Genomic DNA, 19,534 nt, shown 5'->3' on the forward strand with positions numbered 1-19,534 from the left:
GTTGGATCTCCTCATCAAGTCCTTTGAGCTCATCAGTCCCCACATGAAGATCATTCAAGTCTTCCCGCAAATCTTCTATGTTACTCCCAATATGCATTAAAGGTTCCCACCTTCGTACAAGAGCTTCATACCATTTATGCATTTCTTCTTTCCAATAATCACTCATGTTTTTTAGTTTTTGAAATGCTCTTTTGACCATCTTCATCTGTTCGGCAAGTTTTCGCAACTTGCTTTACCTTCAACAGTCATTAGCCTTCAAAACCCAAAACTTCAACTGAAACCACCCGGATACCAACTATCTGTCACAACGATAATCTTGTACCACTTCACCTGCAATTCTGAATCACCAAAGCCCACAAAATACAGAGCTCTGATACCACCTATCACACCCCTACCCTAGCGGTAATCTTCCAACCGCACGACGGGGGGGTGCAGCACCACCACTCACTTTCTTTTTAACAATACTTGTAAATGTGGACTATGCCTACTTTCTATACTTAGTTTATTTTTAAAATTTACCAATTACTGATCTTTCGTTAACACAATGGAAACATTCACATTACATTCATCATCATTATCATTATCATTTTAACCATAAAGTGCATAACAGATATAAACAGGGAGGGGAAACTCCCTGCAATATGAGTCTGCCTGAATAATAATGATAATCTTCAATTTTATAAACATACAACCACTTGCAAATTTTTACACTTGGGTTGCACCACCATGCAGCCTTAACCAACTCGTCGTTCATGTTCGACACCCCCTCATTCAACTGCCCGGGTAGCACTGTCGGGTCATTTCACCCACCCAGCGCACACCTGCAACTCATCTGCCTATCGCGCTTTCCTCTCACGCTTCTCCTTTCACCTATTGCACAAAACCATCACACGTTGACTGGCGCCCTAGCTCGTCATGCCAACCTCCGCACGCGCCCACTGACTCTGCATTTCAACTCACCCGAACAACTCACTGTTCAAACTCATTGCACCCGCCAACCTTGTTTCGCCTGCCCCGCTGACCCATCTCACCGCACCATTCGCACTTACCCTGGGTGCTCATTCAACCCAACTCGCCCACCGGCCGAGTCACCAACATGCCCATGCGTTCAACCTTACCTAGGTGCCTGATTCGTCCACCCGAGTCACCAACCGCTCGTCCGTTCAACATTCCACCAGAACGCCAATTTTCGTTCCAACTCCCGATGCGTTTTCCCGAGCTTGCCCGACAAACCGTCTTGCCGACCTATCGTTCAGCCCGCACCCTCCATGTGTGCCCACCTGGCTCGCAGCCACCCCACAAACCAACCGCCATTCAACTTCACCCAACCTATGATAGATCGCCACCCATTTTGTGATAATACTTGCCACCCGCACCAGCGAACGACCCACCACACGACCTGCCCATGAACGCATCGAATCGCCTGTGGTTTTATCCCGTCTGCAGCCACCCAAACCGCTGCTCTTCGATTCTACAGCTAGGATGCTTCAGCCCCTAACTCTACCTGCACCTTCACCCAAGTTTCAAACCTCCAACCTTTTAACTCGCACTCCTTGGCTCGTATGAATACTTGGAGCTCTTCGATGATTTTTCCTCCACCATTCCTCCTTGTGTATATATACGATGGCTGCCCAAGGTAGGGGCTTTGGCCTATGGCCAAGCCAAGCCAACCTTTTAATGTTCAGCCATGTTTTAACCGTCGGCCATGGTGAGGGGCGCCCACACCCAGGACCGCCCACCATATAAGTTCACCACGGTCTCCCCAACCCTTAGTCACTTTTTCAAATGACTTTCGCATTTTCTCTGTTCAGCCCAACTCGTCGCACCGTGCAGGTGCACCCAACTCACCAGCCACCTCCATCTCGTCGCTCACCCATCTTCGTGCGCCCTTCACCAACCACACAATTACTCAGGGGCTTTACAAGCCATGTTCCACAACTACCCTAATGTTTGATCATGGGCGTCAATGTTCTATGGAATCTCTTGCTTTCATATGAGTCTATTGAATTGACACAACGTTTCAAATTAATGAAGATGGGCATGCAAATAATCTTTTAATTTGTGTTGTTATTAACAAGGATGCAATCATCGATGTGTATAGACTTATAATTAACAGTATGAATGCGCAGGTCTACTGAACAATATATTCTGCAATGATTCATAATGATCTATCTGACATCTGGAACAAGTAGGCATGGTTTGTGTTTGACCCTGAGTTGTTGTTTTTCGTTATTGTGGGGGTGCATATAGCTGCGGCTATGGAAAGCGGCATCAAATAAGGTCTTTTTGAAAAGCAACAAAACTAGAGTGTGGAATGATGGAACAAAATGGTGGTTGGAATCTTGTGTAGCAAGGCTACACCCGATGATGGAGGAAACCCATCAATGGCCACAGGGTTTGTTGGCTACCTACAACTACTGACTGACTGGGTTTCTTTTTTTTTTCTTTTTTTCTTTTTAAATGGGCAAGTGATTGATGGAAATATGGAGAAGCTCCAAACTTTGTGTAGCAAAATGCTTCAATTGCAATGGCACTAAAGTTGACGTAGGGTTGATGGCCAAAGGCCGGATGAGACTAGCTCTGTGTAGCAGTTGAGAGGCAAGAGGATCGAATGGATTTGATACCAATATAACGAATAGAGTTCATACTTATAATAATCTTCAAAACACTTGGAACACAAAGATATCCATTATATATATATATATATATATATATATATATATATATATATATATATATATATATATATATATATATATATATATATATATATATATATATATATATATATATATATATATATATATATATATATATATATATATATATATATATATATATATATATATATATATATATATATATATAATAGTGTATAAGGGAATTGATATAAGATATGAGATATGAGATGATGATTGTTACAAATGAGGGCCCACTAATATACCTAGGCAAGTGCCCCTTTATGAAAGGTTTTGTCCCCTTAGATATGCCTCTTTAATATTAATTATTATTATGATTATTATTTTTTCTAAAGTGGTTCATAGACACTGGGTGGCCACTACATCCATAGGAAAATCCAGGTAGATCAACCCGAAGGATCTACCCATTGTTGTAGGAAAAGTATCCGACTCGGATGACCCTATCCCACTCTAAGGGTGATAGTACCTCAGAAACAACTGTAAACAAAACTACTTAAGGTTTACTTCTTTATGAAAGCAAGAGAGAATGAAGAAATGCACTAACCGTTGCCTTGCGCTTAATATTTGCTCCAATCTCTTCTCTTTGCTGCTTGCTCCTAGCTCTTTGCTCTTTTGCTGGCCCAGCTATAATGAGATCCTGCAAAATAGCAGAGAAGGAAACTACAAGAAGCATGCATTCATAACTGATTCAAGGATTAGCATAAATCAAATATACAATCATCACAATACATCATTGAAACAAATGCATATAGAAGAACCTCAATAGCTTTTATTAATGAAGAAGTAAAGTTCTGAGAGAGTTACAACCATTGAAGGCCCCAATCCAGCAACACCTCCCAGCAGAAAGAATTTCTCCTCTTCACCTCCTTCAAGCAATCACCCAATAGCTCTATAGTGAAACCAACAGCATATCATTACTTTGCACAAAATTCCAGCCCCCTGAGCTCATAGGAGAGAGCTCAATATATAGATGAATTGAGAAAGGATGAGTCAGCTTGCAATTGATGTGTAGCTGCCTTGTGTCCTCTCTCTCTTCAGTTGATCTTTAGTTCTTGAGTCCACTTGGAGAACCTTGCTTCCACTTGGAGAAACAGAGCCTCTGACTCATCACAAGGCGAAATCCCTGATCCAAGTGTCATTTTTGGAAGATTCCAGAGCAATGACTCAGTGTGCCACTTGTCCCATCTCGCTCAGCGCAGGTGGCCTTTGTTCCACTTGCTTTGCAACGCAGGTACACCATGGAGGAGTTGAGTTTCAGCGCAGAAGCCTAGTGGAGCACCTGCTTTGATTTCAGGATTGCTTGTTTTTGAGTGTTTTTAGGTGGAGAACTGATCTGAGAGCTGTTGGTTTGCTGACCTTGTTCCTCTAGGGGTAGGAACATCATGTTTAGGGACTTTGGATCCCTTGGATTATTGACAATTCATGCCTGATGCTGCAAGGCACAAAATTGTCTATAACAGATGCCCCCTAAAGTATGAGGTCGTTTATCGGGTGAAATGCTTTATTAGGAGGATCCGAAGTTCATTCAATCTGCTGAGAAGTGTCCTGTAATAAGATACAATACAATACATTATTTTTCATTCTTTTTCATGATCTAGCTGAGGCGGGCATTCCCATGCTCAGCTTTATAAATACATTTTGGTACATAGAACAGACGATCGTCTGATGATAGACTGATAATTCTCTGCTGAAATTATCATCCTTTGAGAAGGATGATCATCTGCTGCAATGATGTACATATCAAATGTCTTTATATCCTGAATATATATCGCAGCCCGGATGGATGAAACTAGATCCGGGGTCTTCAATCTCTTCCGATCTTCACTCGATGTACAAGTCAATCCATGTGAGAATTTCTTGAAGTCGAACATGGAAATACATCGCTTGATTACCGGTCAATGATGTAAACCGTTAACAAGCGCGAGAGGAATCACCGATAAGGATGATGACCCTCAAGGTACGGCAGTACAATTCACATGGTGGGAATAAAGGACTTGGCGTCGACCACCATGCAAAATCTTCTGGTCGAAGGTCATTGATGTATACCTGTCGCCGGAAGTGAGAAACTTGCCATTGAGGCATGCAAGCTTCAAAGTACTGAAGGGGGGTGTTCCTAGATCAACTCCTTGGATAATGAGCTGATGTCAACAAGGAGTGATCCGTCAAAGGAGGGCCTTAATGAATCCCACATCAGTGACACGGAACGGAGCTAGTGATTGTGATGAGGTGAAAACAAACTGTGATGTATGATTCAGGGTGGCGGTCATGAAATGGATGAAGGACAATGTATGGCAGTGGATGGGACACGGTTGACTCTTTGCAGAACAACATCTCTTGAACATATAACGACACTGATGTGATGGATCGGTAGCATTACCCCAAATGTGGATGGTGTGGCGAGGACCATGGTGATGAGACCGGTGAATGAAACAACCCAACCCGATGTGATACGGAGGACAAAGTGTCATGTTCAAGGGCGACTTGCTACCATTAAAGTTGTGAGGTTCTCCCAATTTTTCCCCAGTCATTGCTGACCAGTACCTCTTTATTTTTATCAAGCTTGAGGAGGATAACATATGCTTGTTCTATAACCTGCCCTTCGGGCAAGCCCATCGCTATGTTTTAACGAGCCTAGCGATAGGGAAACTCGTTCTCGTCTAAAGACAAGTTTGTCGCTATTTAATGAATTTAACGAGTCTAACGACAAGGATAACTCGGTCCTTTTCATTTTTAGAGAGTCTGAAAAGGTACATAAAGTCAACTCCAAAATTCCTTTTTCGTCATCTAATCCCTTAAGTCCGAAAAAGTATAAAACAATACAGAAGGGATGAATTTTCGATTGCTTTAACGAGCCGAATAAAACAAGCGCTCGATCTTTTTGTGCAATAATCCCTCAGGTCCAAAAAGATTAAAATCTAGAGGAGGGATAGCTCTTCCGGTTGTTTTAACGAGCTGGAAGGCCAAAACTCGGCAAACTTTTCATATTTTACGAGTCAGTGAAAAGAGCTCAAAGAAGACTCGTCTTTTGAGGAACGAGTGATGAACAGGGCAGCAGCAGATTCCAGGTACAGGTTGGAATATTCCAATCATGGCAGTGTCACAAGGATGGCTTAGTGAAATCACTCTTCGCAGCTGTTCCTCAAAATGGGTAAACAAACATATGGAGATGAACGATTGGCCAAATGAACGGATGGAGGTGAGACTGCAAGAACACGACCAAGGGCTTTAATATGGCTGTCAAAGGTTACATTTACCAAGGTTATTTACCGGTTCATTTTTTCTGAGTGAGCTTGAACTCTAGGGGAAGATTGCTCACAACTTATGTTTATTTTTTAACGAGCATGAATTATGTGCTAAAACTGCTCGGAGATGGATGCCCCCAGCATAATAATGCAGACGAGGCATATGCCCCCTAAACCTTAAGGGGCAGTTCATTTTTTAACGAGCTTGAATGCGACCAAACCTTGCTCGATTATACCAGTCATAATACAAGGAACGCCTCAGGTGAGGTAGTCATTTTTAAGGAGCTATACCTCACTAGTTACTCCAATTTGGCAAGTTTTAACTTTTGCCCCACATCCTTTCTTTATGCAAGCTGGAAACGGCTAATCCTACGAGTTTAACGGGTTAGACCTACAGGTTTAAAGGGAGGACCTAAAAATTTAAAAAAAATAAATAGTCGTCCCGTGCTTGCACTCCAAAAGGTTCGCATGCCCCCAGGTATAAAGTATAATTTCAAGGCTACCCCTCCTCTGTCCCACCTCTGTTTTTCTACTTGTCGTCTTGCTATATTTTTAACGATACTTGTCTTCTCGTTATTTTTCGGTGCCGACGGTACTTGTCTTCCCATCAGTTCACTTTTTGATTTTTGCAAGATCGCAACAGATAAAACATTGGCGTTACGGAGGGAGGTTTGCCTCTTACTTATTATCCGAAAAATGGTTTTATTCGCTGCCGCAAACTAAACTCTCTTTTCGGCGATGTCTATCATTAGGTTGCCAAGGATGGTGACTACTTGTTGCAGCAATTTCATCTCTTTCTTTGGAGGCTTCCCCTACTTATCCTTCAAAACATATGTTTTAATGGGTGAGGCTTGCCTTCAAAGATGGTGGCTACTTGCCGCCACAAATGGATCTCCTCCCTCAGGAGAGCCTACTTTTTAGACAAAGGGAGCGAGAAGCTGATTATCTCACTCACATAACTTTGACAAAAGAACTTTATCCTAGAACAACCCTCTCTTCCTTCCTTCGGACAAGGTACGGACTAGTCCCATTCTTCTGCGGAAATTAACTTTATACCCAAGGTTTCCTCTGCCCAAGGCAGGCCAGGGTGCATGCCCCCTGGGTCCCAGTTACATCTTGCCGAATCACTCGCATTCATCGGGAAGTAGAACCGGGGGTGGAGGCATTCCTTGAGTGAATAAACCGTTAAGGGATGGTATTTGACTATTTGCGATGCGTGATCCTGGAAATGAAAGTTGGTCTACGAGCTTGACCATTCTTCCTTCGTGCGGAAAACACATAACTCTAAAGAGTGAGGACACTATCACCTCCATGCAATATATATAGTCTCGTCCAAGGAGTAAGTTATAAACCAAGGGTCCCTGGACTACCATGACGTTCATATGAACTGTCTTCCCCTTCAATGTAACTGGAACATTGGGGAGAATCCCTAACGGGCGACTGGTTCCTTTATCAAAACCCGATAGATTTCTCATCTCAGGTAAAAGCGCCGGGGAACCCAGTGCTTTCCAAGCAATATAGGAAAGGATACTAACAGATGCCCCTTCATCAATGATAGTTCCAGCCATCACCATTCTGTAGATTTGGACGATGATTCTGAATGGGATACTGGCTGGTAACCGGGGTCCGCCTAGTTGATTCCAATCAAAGGGTACAACTAGGTTGCTTGGTGGTGGGACCGAATACACGGTCGGATACGACCCTGACGATTTTCCTTCCTGCGATAAAGGAATGGGCGCATTGCCCTGATGCTCATCAGAGTCTGTGTTGATGAAAAGAATATGGACGGTGTCATCCTTATCCTCTTCAGTGAGGGTATCATTTGAAGATGGGTCTTCAATGACGGAGTCATTTGAGGATGAAACCTCTGAAGGAAGAACCGGGTCAACTGCCGTTTCGACCTTTAGACTTTCGTCTGGTCTGGATTCAGTAGGTTCATTCTCAATGACCGACACTTCAGCTGACCACTTGATCGGGCCAGCTGGATTTTCAACTATCGAGGGACTTGGCATGAGTTTTTGGTATCCAGGAGGAAGTCGTAACGGTGAAACCGGACGATCTTCCAAAACTCTCTTCGCCTCGTCTAAGAATGGACATCGGTGGATGGCGTGATCGCCTTCACACAACATACAGGGTGATCTTGGTCTCCCTTTTCGTCCTTCACTCTCGCTAGTTGACGGACTGCAATCAACATGACTACCAGAGGTTGATGCTACCGGATTGTGCAACCTGGGGGACCAGTCCCTTAGTATCCGGGGAATACAAGGACAATCACGATGGAAGTGGGCCCCTTTGCAAATGACACATGGCGATTTAGGCCCGGTCGGTGTAGTGTGTGGATTTCTGTCAGATGTCTTTTGCTTGCCCCCAGTCGCCTTCGCCATAGGCCCCTTCTGCTTCTTTTCTTTCTTCTTCTTTTCCTTCTTCTCCATGGGAGGCTGACTTTTTCTGGCTCTACCTTGCGAAGATGAAGGATCAGAGGAAGAATTGTAAGAAGTGGAAGGCTGGTGGGTAGCTCTAGACTGGTCTGACTGTTGATTCGACTGCTCAGGATTAGTGGTGATTTGAACTACATTAGTTGAAAAGAGCCATACAGGTAGGCCAATTGTCAATCCTGGAAGTGACAATGTGGCCATATGAGGCGCACCAACATCTCCCCAAGAGGAGAAGGGATTGGGACTTCCGCCAAGGTGACTTCCTTGGTTGGTGGGCTCCATACTTTTTCAACTGAAAGATCAACGTGGGAATAACAGGTGATTATGTTCCGATTAAAATAAATTTTATTAACGACGCTTTTAGACACAACTTTGCTTTTTCATGTTTTAAGAGTCGAGAAAAAGCTAAAGATGACTCTAGTCTCCTTCGATGTTTTAACGAGCCCGAAGTGACAAATGCTCGGATGGACTTTTTCAGTTATAGAGTTTGAAAAAGGCCAAAAGAAACTTCTCTGGAGTTCTAGGCAGAGGGTGTGCCAAACTTTTCGCGAAACCACAGAATACGTTTTACGGTACGGGTGGTCAATCTTCGTGAATGCTGTGTTCACTGCATCGCGATCAGTAGGGCGGCCGACACGGCTTCCTATGGATAAAGGCTTTGTTCCTATAGGGGTCTCCCAATATATACGCGACGGTACGTGGGAGCACAAGTCCGTATTAGTGCCACCGACTCTCAGGAGGAATCACCCACCTTCGTAGAGATCGACAGTCACTATGTTTAACGACGCCGGAACACGTCTCTACCTAGACCTCTATGTGTTTGCGTTATGTTACAAAGCGTTGTTATGTAAATTGAATTTATTTTAATGTTGATCTTGTTTAGCAGTTTGCCTTTAAGGATCACCACGAGATGTATGTAACAAATTCCTGAATGCAGTCTAAGATGAGAAGCAAACTTTTCAATCTTTCAACTTTGAAAATCTTAACTACTGAGGGAGAAGAAAGGCAAATCTTTTCACACAGATCATAGAGCACACACTAATGCAAATTTTCCTAAATCAGCATGCAAACAGTCAAATGCAAAATGCACAATGCATGTATTTTCTTTTCCCTTTCTTAATGTTGATGTATTACAAAAAGAAAGTTGTTATATAACTTTGATTTCGATTTCAAGCGAAAGTAAACAAGCTTGTCCAAAATCAAAAGACACCTTAAGATTTACTTGTTTAATCACTGGAAATACATGAAATCAAACCATAATGACGAAAGTAAAAAGACTAATCAGTTATGGACAGCAAACAAGCTAACTCTTTAGACCAGCAAAAATGCCTAACACAGGTTCAGATCTAAGAGGCCAAAGCAAGACTAGTTCACTTTCGTTATGGGAAATTGTAAATGATGTAAGAAATACAAAAGAACAAGTACAATTTCGTTATATAACAGAGGCGGAATGATGGCAAGTAAGGTTGGTTTCAGAATAGGTACAAGAAAGACAACTTGCTGCAAAAAACTATAGTGAAAACAGGCAAGAAAAAGGGAGGAAACCCCAGCTGCACAAGGCAAAATTGGGCCAACGCAGGTGCTGCACAGCCAGTCTGGCTCTCAGCGCAGGTAGCCCCTTCGGGACCTGCGTTGCAAAGCAGGTAGCCTGTGTACTACCTGCTTTGGAAAACGAAAGCTACGTTTTCTCAGTTTCCGGGTCACAATTTTCTCAAATATGCACAGTTTTTGCTCAAATCAGAAGCTATCAGTCAAGCACACAGTAAGGGGTGACAAGGAAGGTGAAAAGCTATCACTAAGAGCTTACAAGGATCCTTGTAGATCAGCTCTTCAAATCATGAACATGCTCAGAAATGAGCTAGAGTAGCTGCCCTCTACTTCGCTTTTGATATAGTCAAAAGCTTTTCGATTTGGTACTCTTTTGTTCAGGAAATGAATAGCAAAATACTACAAACAATCAAACAGATACGATCCCCAGTGGAGTCGCCAGTTTGTTGTAGGGAAAAGTATCCGACTCGGATGACCCTATCCCACTCTAAGGGTGATAGTACCTCAGCAACAACTGTAAACAAAACTACTTAAGGTTTACTTCTTTATGAAAGCAAGAGAGAATGAAGAAATGCACTAACCGTTGCCTTGCGCTTAATATTTGCTCCAATCTCTTCTCTTTGCTGCTTGCTCCTAGCTCTTTGCTCTTTTGCTGGCCCAGCTATAATGAGATCCTGCAAAATAACAGAGAAGGAAACTACAAGAAGCATGCATTCATAACTAATTCAAGGATTAGCATAAATCAAATATACAATCATCACAATACATCATTGAAACAAATGCATATAGAAGAACCTCAATAGCTTTTATTAATGAAGAAGTAAAGTTCTGAGAGAGTTACAACCATTGAAGGCCCCAATCCAGCAACACCTCCCAGCAGAAAGAATTTCTCCTCTTCACCTCCTTCAAGAAATCACCCAATAGCTCTATAGTGAAACCAACAGCATATCATTACTTTGCACAAAATTCCAGCCCCCTGAGCTCATAGGAGAGAGCTCAATATATAGATGAATTGAGAAAGGATGAGTCAGCTTGCAACTGATGTGTAGCTGCCTTGTGTCCTCTCTCTCTTCAGTTGATCTTCAGTTCTTGAGTCCACTTGGAGAACCTTGCTTCCACTTGGAGAAACAGAGCCTCTGACTCATCACAAGGTGAAATCCCTGATCCAAGTGTCATTTTTGGAAGATTCCAGAGCAATGACTCAGTGTGCCACTTGTCCCATCTCGCTCAGCGCAGGTGGCCTTTGTTCCACTTGATTTGCAACGCAGGTACACCATGGAGGAGTTGAGTTTCAGCGCAGAAGCCTAGTGGAGCACCTGCTTTGATTTCAGGATTGCTTGTTTTTGAGTGTTTTTAGGTGGAGAACTGATCTGAGAGCTGTTGGTTTGCTGACCTTGTTCCTTAGGGGTAGGAACATCATGTTTAGGGACTTTGGATCCCTTGGATTATTGACAATTCATGCCTGATGCTGCAAGGCACAAAATTGTCTATAACACCCATCAACCAAACTAGGGCATCAAGGAGATTTGACCCCATGACCTCCTGATTGCAGAGGTACTTAGCAACGAGAACTTGACCAACTGAGCTATCCCTTGGGGCTTATTATTATGATAATTATTATTATCATTATCATTATTATTATTATTATTATTATTATTATTGTTGTTGTTATTATTATTATTATTATTATTATTATTATTATTATTATTATTATGATAAATCATATTCATAACAAAGAATGAGGGTTTATCTAGTCACAATGGACAATCATGGGAATTAGATTCCCTTGGAACATTGAAGGCTACTTCCAAGCTAGTTTTGATGGACAAGGATACATCCCTAGAGGAACGTCTAACATCTCTGACTGAAATGGTAAAGGAACAAGGTGAAGTACCATCTTCTTCAGGTGATTTGGATATGGGTACTGGCTCTTTTCCTCTCCCTATCACCAATTTAGTTCAATTTTTTTTGTCTATGGATGTGGGTTTGATTTGTTCATTCGTGTCCTCTCATATTTCCTATGTATCACAATCTGGTATTAAAAATTATATCACCTGTCACATCCCCTTACCTCCTCTATCTCTTCTCCCTTCCATCCTATTATCATATCAATTTGAGGCCTCCTCCTCCTCATCCCCATCTAAATATTTTATTAGATCCCATATGAAACCTGATTATGCAAAGGGTATAGGGGGTTTGGATCCCCTCCTTGTGGTCGAGGAAGAGGTCTAAAATCAAAAACTTATCATGCTAAACTCAAATCCAATCTGGAAGTGGAGGCTAGGAACCAAAAGACTATTTTTTGGGTGCTAAAAGCAATGCGAGCCTCGAACACCCTTCCTATATGATTTGTTTATCCTTCAACTATCGAGGTTTGGCTAGTTCCTCAAAAAAATAACTTTGAAGATGCTTATCCACTCTAACCCAATTAACATTATTTTTTCTGCAAGAAACCCTAGGTAATGGAGATGTTATTGTTCAAGCTTTGGAATCCTTCCTCCCAAGATAGCAGTTTGTGGCACCTGATGCCAAAGGAATATTAGGAGGATTGGCTCTGGGATTTAATATAAATTCCATTAATCTTATTGGCACATGGGGGTTGGATTTAGTATTAGGTGAAGATATTTTATCTTCTAATGTGGGTATGAATTTGAAGCTCATCAACATATATTGTCCGCACCGGGACAAGACATTTTTTTGGATTCTCTTTTTGAGCAGTCTTTCGTGAAAGGGGAAAACCTTGTGGTGGGAGGGGATTTAAATTTTTCTATTGGGACCTCGGAGATTTAGGGTCCTTGAACCCATCCATATCCCCTATCTAAATATTTTGACCACAAGCTATAGAAGTACCAGTTTTGTGATGTGGACATATTAAAAAACAATCCCATTTAGAGAAATAACAGGACTAGTGAGGCTAGAATTGCAAAGAGGATTGATAGGTTTCTTATGGAAGAACCTTTGCTAGATCGGATCCCTCTATTTTTTCAATGGATTGGTATGGTTGGGGAATCTAATCATTACCCCCATTTATCTGGAGCTAAACGGGGATCAAATTAAGACATGGAATCCTTTCAAATTTAGCTTACCCTGGTTAAAAGATGCATATTTTCACAACCAGGTTATCGAGAATTGGACCCCATTAAACCTAGAGGGAACGATTTCGGTGGCGGCCAATTTTGTAGAGAACCTAAATAAGGTAAAGAAAGTGATGATTACATGTGAATCTTAGAAAAAAAAAGGGAGGAGGAAGAATTAAATGCAACCGAGGAGGAATTGGAGAGACTAGAAGCAACTGAATGGCAGGGCTATCTATTCGATGAAACAAAATAGAGAATACCACAACTTGAAATTTAAAAGAGGAGAATCATGGAGGAAAAGGATGAAATGTGGACCTTTAAATGTCATATGATATGGCTCAAAATTGAAGATGAAAACACAAATTTTTTTCAGCAATATGCAAAAGGAAGAAAAGTACAAAACACTATCTAGGATCTGGATAACCTTGAAGGAGGAAGAGCCTCAACCTTTGGTGAACTTGCCGCTATGGGGGGGAATCACTTCAGAAATATTTTTAAGAGCCCTACTAATGTGACCATTGTATAGGTCATCTCCCTCACCAAGGTCTTTCCCATATTTTTTGAAAATGAAGAAAATGAAAGCCTCATGGAACCTGTATTGGAAGCATAATTACATTAATTCCTCCACATTGTTCAAAGGGACAAAATCCTAGTTGGATGGATGTCCAGAAGAGGCTTTTATTGAGATATATGAAATCATTTTTTTATAAACCTTGAGCACTACTAAGGGTGGGGGTGAATTAGTAGTGTGCCTTATGATATATTTTTACCAATTTTAACTTCAATTGATTCATGCATTAATTTATCTAGCAACACAATGATAAATCATCACATAAGCACATAATCAAGTGAGTAGATAAACCAAAACAACCATAAGAAAAACAATTCACAACATAACCATCAAACAAATGAGAACACAAAGATATCTAGTGGAAACCCTTCCAGGAAAAAAACCACCCTTGTTGTTGTTGCGTTGCTCTGAATATTTTATTATGTGTCAAGCAAATGATGTTTTTTATATAGATAGTCAGTTACCACCAGCTAGGAGACTTGAACTCGTATAAAAATAGCTAGCTACCACCATATAGGAAACTCGATCCCAAATATACAGTGAGTTGGTGACCACCAACTATTCCAGCTACCATTGGGCAGAAGCAACCACTTCCACAACATTGTTATAACACACACTAGCACAGAATCACTGCTCCAACATTGCAAGCACCCACTTTCTAGAGGCTATTTCTCCACAACTCTATGTAGACCCCGATTCCATTAATTTTCAAACTGTATCACCTAGATACTACGCTCAACAAGATTCAACTCTGCAATATCATACCCCAGCAGCAAGACAATCTCAAAAGCTCAAAAACAATTTTCTCATCAGTATAAACAACCATCAACAATGCTCAGCCAACAACACTCATCAAGCATGCAACTCATGGTCATACTAATCCCAAAAACAAACTACTATATATAATGAACACGTTAAATCATTAATATATTAGAGCATAAAATCATTATGGAATTATTCCATATGCACTAGCAACCCTGCAAAATAAATGTCAAGTATCACAATGGATGCACTCCTCAATCCATGCTCTACTATCAAATTCTGAAGCAACAATCTATTTCAATGATCTGATTTGAAAACTAATATTTTTATTCGGTACTTTATTGCAGGCCTTTGATCTGCTCATTCCATTATCATTTTCACTCATAAATTGATGTATATTTTCTCACCAATATGGTTAGAGAATTCCTCCTCTCTACACCCCTCTTTCACTCTCAATCACACTAACCAACCATCTCCGATCCAAAATGACATAAATACAACATGCTAGAAAAATTCCACTTTTGGCCTGAGTTCATAGGTGCACAAATTTGATGAAATCCATCCATAACCATCACTACTTGTGAAATAAAGGCATTCACACCCAATGGAGGATTGATTCAACCACTTTCGACCTTATCCAATTAATTTAGAAGTTTCTAGGAATTACTAGGTTGAAATGCTTCTAATGTTCATGAGGAATGTGGAGAAATTCTTGTGTAGAGCCACAGTCGCAGGGACAAAACTATGGAACCCAATTGAAAGGCTTATAGTGGATCTCAATTGAAAGGCTTACATTCACACACATGTAGCAGATCTCAATTGAAAGGCTTATATTCACACACATGTAACTAGAAAATATTGGTTGGAAGCCTTCAGTTGCAAGGACTCTCCTTTCTAGGGTTTGGGGTAGAGCATAAGAGAAAAAAAGGGATCCCCTACTTAAAACTTCTACTATATTCTTGCACATTTTCATCAACCTTTGTACTAAACTCTATGACACTTCAATAAGTAGGCTAATCATCAAAACCAAGTGCCACCAGCAAGTTGACCTAGAAGCCGACAAGAGAAGGTTTGGCATGAGTGCCAACAAGCATCTACTCTCCTCAGACACTTGTGAAACCTGTAACACCTTTGAAAAACTCTATAGCACCTATGCATGCATACCAAATGGGATAGGACTTCAATTGATCAACTAGGCCAGCATCTATGCAAATAGTCATGAACATGAACATCAAGACCTAGTCTTCCAAACTCATGAACATGGGTCATCATCTCTAACACCTGTAGCAGCATCAACAACTTGTCCAACTACCTTCAGCACTTGTAACAGCATCAACAACTTTCAGTTCTTGGACTATGAAGGCATGTCCAGCACATCTATTCTCAACCTCTACTTCCTACACGAGGTCATAACCATGTTGACATCAATGCATCATATATGCCATCATAACCCATTCATAACCAACCATATGCAACACATGATATCTACAGCCAATAAAACATATACATGATTAATCATCTGCAACACATGCTACAAGGTTGACATCAATGAAAACACAAACTAATTGCAACCATGAAAACAATAATGCCAACAATATCCCCCTTTTTCATTGATGGCAACCACACACAATCTCCAAACCAATCTTCTCTTCTTTCACTCCCCCTTTTACATCAATGGATAAGGGTCCACTCCATCGTATAAGGCAGCAAGAACACAAGCACAATCACTGGAGCACATGATCTCTACATGTATATAAACAAGTATCCAAGCCTCTAACATCAAGAGCAACAATCAACATAACAAACTGATCATCAAATATTCTCCTATGAGCAGCATACCAAAAAAATCATCTCTAGCAGTGGAAAAAATATGCAAAATGAAAACATCAATGAACAATTGAATGATGAATAACAATATGTGCATCTATAAGCTGTATCAATCACAATATGGAACATTATGCACATGAGGCACCAACCCATACTCTCTAAAGTAGCAAACACATGGTAGTAACACCAATGGCCAATCACATCCTCTAATCTCATATAATGAGGTCAAGAACCCTAACAGTCATAACATAGCATGAGGCACACCATGAACACCTCCAAGTGGATCATAATTCCAACAATGGATGGCTGAACTAAACAAGATCAAATAATATGCTCCCCTTGAACACATCTCATCTCCAACATCATCACAAAATTGCATTGAATCACTTCCACTACAAACCTTGCTTCCTTGCCACAAGAAAGAAGCACAATGTGGACCAATGCTCCATATGACCATGACTAAATGACATATACATTTCAAATACATGGTTCTAGCAATGACACAAGACCTCATACATTACTTCATGACTCTCTTTCCAATCCACTAATTGCCCCAATGATAAAGACAATACAAGTACATTGCTTCATGAGAATTTTACATGGCTTTATCAATGAAATACATTGTTTTTATAATGATATTCAATGGATCAATGAAGAAAACACACAACATAACATGATTTTTGCAACATCATTAGCCCATATATATGGTTACAATAATACTTCATGGGACTCCTCCAAAAGCATGCCTACACCATGAAGACTCAACATACTAATGACTAAACTTTCAACCAACTTGAGATTATTAACAACAATCAATACATGGCTGAAATTATAAGCATATAACATCTTACACATGGCCGGTCTATGTCTGAAGTCACCTCTATGCATGCTCATGCCATAGCATGTCTCCAAGCTCATGTTAGGGTAGCTGAAAATTGATCAATAAAAGTTGCAACAAAGATGATATAACATGTCTTTCCACTCATAAACAATAAATACACCAGTTGTAAGAAAAATGAGTGAAAATAAATAGAAGCATAAAGAGCAATCCTTGAAACCATAAATACAAACATAGCTCCCCCGTGAGAAAAATATACCTCATATGAGTATGTTGATCATGTTCATCTTGAAAATGCATGGAAGCACAGGATCAAAACTCACTATTGTTGGTACTCATCAAGATTCCCACACTCCCCTTGAGATCATGCTAGTCTCATATGTACCTCTATAGTCTAGTAGATTTGAAATGAAAGAATGTACTGCAGTAGGGGTTGATCTCTCCTACTCATAATATGATGAGGAAGAGTCCTCCCTTGATCTCTTCTTTCCGCTCACTCTTCCCTTCAACACATACACAATGTCTAATGTTTTGAATCCTTTGGAAATTAATCTCTTTCACCCTTCATTCCAGATGAAACAACCTTTAGAGTTCAAGACCACTTCATTGCCTCCATCAATCATTTGGCTCACACTCAAAATATTATTCTTTAAGCCTTCAACGAGCCACACATCATCTACATTGATCCTCTTCTCGCAAATATTGGTGTTACTACTTCCCAACACTCTTCTTGGTTGATTACCTTCAAAAACAACATGTCCAGTCTTGGTTCTCTTGAGAAAATGAAATTTTCTCCTATGTCCTAACATATGGTGTGAGAATTCACTATAAATGTACCACATGTCATCCTCATCATGTGAACAAATGGAAATACCACACCTTCCTAGTTGGTTGTCCTTCTTCCACATGGTTTTTGGGTGGTTGCTTGGTTGAGTAACCTCCTTTGTCTAATGTTTTTAAACAAATGGGTTGAAGGACTTAGGAATCTTACAATATTTGGCCATGTACCCAAAATTTTGACACAAATAACACTCTATATGACCAAGATATGAAGCCAAAGGATATGATCTTTTGTTTATCATGTTGGATCTACATCTCCTCATGTTAGATCTGTAATCAATGGAATTGTAGCCAAACAAGTTACAATAAAAACAATAACCATTAATTGAACTCGTATACCTAAAGGTGGATCCTCTTCTTGGTTATCCAATCTTCTCCATAGATGTGTGCATTTTTTTCATACAAGTAGCAGCCACATGTCCAAAATTGTGATAGGTGAAGTGCTCAATCTCATCCATCAAAGGGAAAAGGAGTTTTTACTCCTCTAAAATCTTTTACCATCACTACAACAAAACCTTGTGATTAGCATCCCTTTTTTCTTCCTTTTTGTGTCTAGATCCCTTTTTTGGTGTTATTTGCATCCATTTATCAAATATGGTGCAAAACTTGATGCAAAAATTGCACTGAGTTTTGCATCAAGTCTTGCACCAATTTTATCACCAAGTGTTGCACCAGGTTTTCCATGAGGTTTTGCGCCATCCTTTGCACCAAGTTTTGTGTTAGGTTTCTTGTCAAGTTTGGCACCTAATTTTGTTTCACCTACTTTTACATCCTCTATTTCATCCATTTTTTTCACCTACACTTGCATCAACTTTTGCGTCATTTTTTGCATCCTCTTTTGCTTCATTTTGTGCATCCTTTTTTTCATCCCCCTCTTCGCCAAGTTTTACATCGAGGTTTCTGCCTAGTTTTGCATCTGTTTTTGCATACACTTTTGCATCTTGTTCTGCATCCACATTTGCATATTTTATTACATCCATTATTGTGTCCACTATTGCATCCACTTTTGTTGTGCCATAGTTTTCTCCTAGTTTGGCGCCTCTTTGTGCACCCACTTTTGCTTCCAATTTTGAATCCATGTTCGCATCCCCATTTGTGTCTAAGTTTGCATTTACTTTTGCATTGCATCTTTTTTTATATCCAATTTTTCATCAGGTTTTGCATCAAGTTTTGCATCTTGTTTTGCATATACTTTTGCATCAACTTCTATTGCATCCACTCTTGTATCCAATTTTGCATCCACTGTTGCACCCATGTTTACATCCACTTTTGCATCCCTTTTTGCATCTTCTTTTGCATCAAAATTTGCTTTGTTTTTTGCATCTATCATTGCATCCACTTTTACATCTAATTTTGTTGTGCCACAATTTTCACCATGTTTTGCATCTACTGTTCGCCCATATTTGCTTCCATGTTTGCATCCACATTTCCATCCTCTTTTGTATCTAAATTTGCATCAAATATTGTATATTTCTGTGCACCCATGTTTATGTCAGGTTTATGCATCAAGTTTTGTGTCTTGTTTTGTATCTACTTATGTTGTATCCACTTTTGCATCCAAATTTGTGTCCACGGTTTCACCCATGTTTGCATACATTTTTGCTTTAATTTTTGTGCCTTGTTTTGCATCCAAGTTTGCATCTTTTTTTTGTCTACTATTTCATCCACTTTTGCATCCAATTATGTTGTTCCATG

The sequence above is a fragment of the Pinus tabuliformis genome, chromosome Q, assembly GCF_031772625.1.
Source record: "Pinus tabuliformis cultivar Carrire ecotype Pingquan chromosome Q, CPIR1, whole genome shotgun sequence".
NCBI lineage: Eukaryota > Viridiplantae > Streptophyta > Pinopsida > Pinales > Pinaceae > Pinus > Pinus tabuliformis.